Below are 6,633 nucleotides of genomic sequence, written 5' to 3'. Positions count from 1 at the left end.
GATTCAATATTTTACTCTAGATCCATTTTATTTGGTATTAGAGCCTTGGCTCCATCAATGGAGATTTGGCCTTCCATGGTCAAGTTCATGGCTAACATGAAAGCCATCCTCTTGTGGTGAGAGGTTAAACACACTTAGGCTATTTGTGCATCTTCTCTTGCTACATGCACTTATAGATTCTCTCTCTCTTGTATATTCATGTGATGAGCCATTTGATAGCTAATCTCATGATTAATGGATACTAGATTCTTGCTTTGATGTGTTTGATTCAATATTTTACTCTAGATCCATTTTATTTGGTATCAGAGCCTTGATTTTGATCCATTATCAAGGTTTTGGGCATGAGATTAGTCATTTTCTTGATAATTTTCTGAATTTTCTCTTGATTTTTTGGAGTTTTGGCTTAATCTTACTTAATTTCTACTTAATCTTTGGAGATTAGTGGAGGGGAGGCATCATTTCATGTGATTTCATGTGATTTCATGGAGATTTAGCTCAATTGGACCTAATTTGGGCACCCTGGACTAATTATTTGGAGCGGGATACAAAAATTGGGGAAAATTTAAATTAATAACCTGTTAATCTCTCTATTAATCACGTTTATCTTTTGTGCTTCTTTTCCAAGCTTTCCATAGCCATTACTTCTCATCTTTCCCTCGTTTTACTCCCATTTGCTAGGGCTTTTGTTGATCTTAAGGAGAGGAACACATAGAGTACCAATTTACATGCATTTTTCTGAAAATTTCTTTCCCTTTTCTTTCCCTTTGCTCCAAACCCTAATCTCTCTCACATAGCTCACCATTGTCCATCTCCACTCACTCTAAATGGCTGAAAACACTTTCCTATTGCTATCCTATGGCTAATGGAGTTGATCCTATGGCTAATGGAGTTGATCTTGCTTCTTCCAACCTCATGGAGCTAGGCGGGCTGCGCCGTTTTCCCCTCGTTTTCCCATGCATCCTCACGGCCAAAAATAACAAGTAGTGGTTCCATTTCAAGCCCTTCCATACCATGTGGTTGTTAGCTAAGATGTTTGGCATCTTTTTGGTGGATTTTGGGGAGTTTTTCATTGCCATTAGAGAGGGAGAAGAGGAGGTTTGAGCAACCCTCAGAAATTGCAAAAATCTTCAAGATTTGGATCCATTGGACTCTATCAACAAGCAACAATCCAACCATTGAAGCTTTCAAAATACCATTGGTGAGTTGCTATGGCCATTTTCTCAAGCATTGGTGATTAATCCTCATGCTATGGACAAATTGGGGTTATTAATGAAAGAAAACCCTAATTTACAGAATTTTAACATTCCTACATAACTCATGATCCATTGGAAAGTGATTACATGCTCTTATTGCTCACATCTTTCTTTAACCACACCCATTTGGATGTCATGTGGCCATTTGTGAGACAAATGCAAGATTCTTTGATGAATCCATGCATAAATGGATGAAGGAATGCATATGCTTAGATGCATTGATTGAACCACATGCATGGAGTGGATGTTGGGTAATAATGAGAAGTTTTTTGCTATGGACATGATGCTTTAATGCATTGGTATGACGCTATTGAGCATTGGAAGAGCGCTTGATGTGTGATTGGAATCAATTGGTAATGCTACATTCAAATGCAAGTTCATGCCCTTGAATGCCATTTGATGCCAATTACTCATAAGCAATGCTTTTGGGAGTGATACCAATTGGATATTGATGTCATTGGTATATGGTATTACCTCACTTGTGCTTATTGATTGATGTTGGATCTTTGGATGAATGGCGGACATTTGGAGCAATGTGGATAAGCATGAGTTCATGCATAATGGTTTATGAGTATATTGTAATGGGCATGAGTCATGCCACATCCTTGTAAGTGATCCGCCTCATTTTCATATTCAAGCTATATGCACCTCACAATTGTTTGCACTCACTTCAATTTCTACAAACTAGATATGTTGGTGAGGGTACTCCCGGTGTTGGCAGAGAGGCCCGGGGGAGGAGCATGGCTTGAATCCACCGTGCCGTGAGTGCCATGGTAAAGCGGTACGGTGGAGGATTAGGTGTGGAGGTGAATACTTGGCCTCAACCCGTGCCTTGGTTCGGACTAGGTACGGGGATGAGAAGAGCTTGGCCGGGAGATCGGCAAGCTTCAACGCGCTACACCGACGATCTTCTTCGCACAATCATCCTCTTGGTTTATGTACATGGCAATGGCGCCTTAATATGGACATCTCATGGGATTTGATCTTGCATTATGCCATGGGAAACGTATGGTGAATGCTTGGAATTGCAAGGAATTTGTATGCCTTTTGGTGATGCAAGTTGAGGCACATGCTATGTAATGGATGGGAATTGATAAGAGGATTATGGATTTTTGCATTGCTACTTGAGAAAAATTGAGATTTAGCTCCTAAAACAAAGGAGACTGTGTCAAAATTTTCTCAAATTTCTAGTCATACATGGACAATTGAAACTTGTGGAGCATAATTTACAGACCTTGGGATGCCAATGAGGTGCGGAAGGTGTTGACATTGGTTTGGGAGCAAACAAAGATCAATTGGGCACAAAAAGGGGTCACTTTGGCAAGAATCTGCAGATTCACAAAAACCCTAATTCAGTCCCAACCCTTTTGGACTGAAATAAAAGAGACCATATGAGCTCTTAGTGCTTCCTTATAGCTACCTAACGAGCCCTTAACCTCCGCATTTCGATATCTCTTTAGGGTAGAATTTAGGGTTTTTGTAAAAATAGTAAACCCTAATTCAGTCTCACGGGGGATTTGAAGGTCTTCTAGATCCAATTACATAGGCTTGTAGTACTCATTGAAGGTCTTCTAGATCCAATTACATAGGCTTGTAGTACTCATTGAAGGCTTCGATTTGAGCTAAAAAGTTTTGCATTTGGATATCTCTAGCTCAAGTTATATCCAAAATATCGTTTTAGCCTATAACCTTATAAACCCTAAAACAGAGAATAGTAGCACACCTCATCTCTTACGGTTCTTTGCATAGTGGTCTAGTACACTTCATTAGCTCTCCAACAAGCTTTAGATCACTTCAATCAGACATCCCTACCTCAATTTAGAGCCAAATTTCTGAAACCAAAGGTTTCCATGGGGTCGAAGCCAAAAGGGGCGACCGAGGCGCAACACTTTGGCTTCCGATGAGGTAGAGGGTGAAGAGGCAATGATGGAACAAGGAATTTCGGATGCTCCGAAGGATACTCTTGGGAACACTTCAAGAGAAGGGGATACTTTTGGGCATACTTCAAGAGAAGGGAATGAGGAGTTGAATGTCGGAAGTGCCCATAAGCACACCCCACAATCTTCGCATACCATCCCCATCGATTCGATCACGCGAATGCTGATGGAAATGAATGCTAAGATGGACACGATGGCTACAAGGGTGGAAGTCAATGGTAGGCTTGACACTATGGCTACAAGGATGGAAGTTTGGGAAGAGAGGGTCGCTCGGCCAATGAGCCAACCTTCCTATGATAGTGGTCATGGTGCTTTACATGAAGGCAAGCAATTTGGGACAGCTTTTGAAGGCCAGGGAAGGCAAGCTACCCATGGTACAAGAGGTTAACACATGAGCATTCCACCAAGAATGTCACTTTTGGATTCATGTGGCGGATGCTAGGAGGCCTTCTATGCGGGAGATGAAGCCTACTACATTCCAAGCGGGTTCTTCTCAATTGGATGGAAAGCAACATTCACCTACATTCAAACATGAGGAGTCAAATTTTGGGGATCCAAGGAGAGTACCTTTGCATCCCAAAGCAAATCAGTTCTCCATGCTTGAAGAGGAGGTGTATGATATGGATGATGTGGTTGAGCTTGATTGGGAACATATGTCATTCATTGAGAAACAAAGAGAAGCTCATGATAGGTGGATCGAAATGCCAAATTTCCTCAAGAGGGAGTACAAGGATTTTGCACAATTCCTTGGATCTCTTGTGCAAATGCAAAAGCACAAGCCCTCGCACCATCATGAGAATGCATCGTCAACCATGTCAAAGGATGTAAAGGACAAGATTTCACTCTCTAAGTTCAAGGGTGATGGTTCAGCCCCACATGAGTTGGAAGAATGGATGAATAAGTTGGATACATACTTTCAGCTCTATTCGAAGAGTGAAAGGGACAAAGTGCATTTTGCATCCTTGCATTTGGAAGACTATGCACATCAATGGTGGAGACATATGCTCAAGGAAGGAGTTATGCCACATACTTGGGAAGAACTCAAGCATGAAATAAATATGACATTTGTGTCGCCTTTGGTTCTTGACCGATACCATGATGAACTCACACAAAAGGGCTTGTCGGTTAGGGAGTACATCAAGAGGTTCATGAAGCTCTCTATGTTTGTGGATGGACTCAATGAAGGCATGCGATTGAAGAAGTTTGTACATGGTCTAGATTCATACATCAAAGCGGATGTCTCGGCACAAAGACCAAGCACTATCAAAGAGGCTATGAGGTTGGCGGAGCTATATGAGTCAAAGTATAAGAGGGTTCAGCCCAATGTACCTTTTCATAAGCCATTTCACACTTCTTCAAATGTGGGGAAAAGTCTACCTTCTTCTACATCCACTTACACTTCCAAATTCCATACGTCTTTTTTGGAAGTGGACAGTCCACAAGTAGAGTTCATAATGATGCTAAGAAGAGCAATGGGTTTGTCAAGAAGCCTCCTCAACCATTCAAGAAGACTCAATGGATGGATGATCATAAGATTGAGGAATTGAGGAGCAAAGGCCTATGTTTTAAATGCAAAGAGAAGTGGTCACCCGGGCACATTTGCAAATCAAAGAAAGTGGTGGCTACTATGATCATTATGGATGAGGATGACGATTCCAAGTCATCTCATGATGTGGAAGAGTTTGAAGATTGCAGCGAGGAGACACATGAAGAAGACTTGGAGGGTCATTCTTTTATCAAAGAAGAGGATGAGTTTCCTTTCGACCCCGGTGGAAGGGATCATGCATGCATTTTGAGGGACAATATGCTAAAAGATGCAGGAAATGCAAAAAATGCAGCCCATGTATGTTCCATTTCACAAGAGCTTTTGGCGGGTTGCAAGAGTCCGAACACCTTGAGGTTGGTGGGTACCATTAATGGGAGAGTTGCACACATCTTGGTGGATTCAGGGAGTACTCATAGTTTTGTTAACTCCAAATCCCTCAACTCTCTCAAACTATCTACGGCGACGGAGCTACCCATAACCTTCCAAGTACAAGTAGAAAATGGAGAGAATGAAAAAGCCAAATTGTTTTGCCCTTCAACAAGAGTGAGTTTATCCTCTTCATATGCTTGGGAAGGTGACTTGGTAGTATTGGACATGGGGCCCATTGATGTGATTATGGGATGTGATTGGTTGGCTTCTCTTGGTGATTTTCACATGAACCTTCAACAAGGTGTTATGAGCTTTTCACATGATGGACAGCTTGTGGTATTGGCTGGAAATCCACCAAAAGAGCTTTCTTTGATCACTCCAAAGAGACTCAAGAAGAAACCCAAAACTCTTGGTACAGTCTATGTGTTGCATGTCACTCAAGAAGGGATGGATAGCAATGGACAGCACATAGACAAGGATATGGCAGTTCTTCTCAAGGATTATGAGGACATTTTCCAAGTGCCAAAGAGTTTGCCACCAAAGAGGGAAATCGACCATGCCATGCACTTGAGCCGAATGCAAAGGTTGTGAACAAACCTCCTTACCGGTTGTCAAAGGTGGAAAGGGAAGAAGTGGCAAAGCAAGTGCAAGAATTGCTTTCCATGGGTCTCATTCAACCCTCACAATCTCCGTTTGCACCTCCCGTTCTATTGGTGAAGAAGAAGGATGGTTCCTTTCGTATGTGCATAGATTACCGTGATTTGAATAAGGTAACCATCAAGAATAGATACCCCATACCTCGCATCGATGATCTTCTTGATGAGCTAAAAGGGGCAAAGCTCTTCACCAAGATTGACTTGAGATCGGGATATCATACAATAAGGATGAACGAGGGTGATGAAGAGAAGACGGCATTTAGGACCGAAAGAGGATTGTTTCATTTCATGGTTATGCCTTTTGGTCTCACGAATGCCCCGGCCACCTTCCAAGCACTCATGAATAGGGTGTTGGCTCCTTTCTTGTTCAAATTTGTACTTGTGTTCTTTGATGACATATTGGTCTATAGCAAGAGCAAAGAAGAGCATTTGGTACACGTGAAGCAAGTTTTTGAGGTCATGAGGGAGCATAGATTGTTTGCAAAGGAGACCAAGTGCACTTTCATGGTGAATGAGGTTGAATACCTTGGACACTTGGTGGGAGAAAATGGCATTAGGGCTGATCCAAAGAAGGTGGCATGTGTCAAAGAATGGCCAACCCCTACTAATGCAACTAAATTGAGAGAATTTTTGGGTCTATCTTCTTTCTATAGAAGATTTATGGAGCACTATGCATCAATTGCGGCACCTCTTACCGATCTACTTAAGAGGGAAGCTTTCTTTTGGGATGCCATTACCGACAAGAGTTTCAATGAGCTCAAGGCTTTACTTACATCAGCTCCTATTCTTGTTTGTCCGGATTTCTCAAAGACATTCTATGTGAGAGCAGATGTAAGTGGAAGAGGTCTTGGAGCAGTTTTGTATCAAGAGCA

Source organism: Cibotium barometz, chromosome 48, assembly GCF_041138505.1.
Source record: "Cibotium barometz isolate CiBa-2024 chromosome 48, ASM4113850v1, whole genome shotgun sequence".
Taxonomy (NCBI): domain Eukaryota; kingdom Viridiplantae; phylum Streptophyta; class Polypodiopsida; order Cyatheales; family Cibotiaceae; genus Cibotium; species Cibotium barometz.
This window is presented reverse-complemented; position numbering follows the sequence as displayed.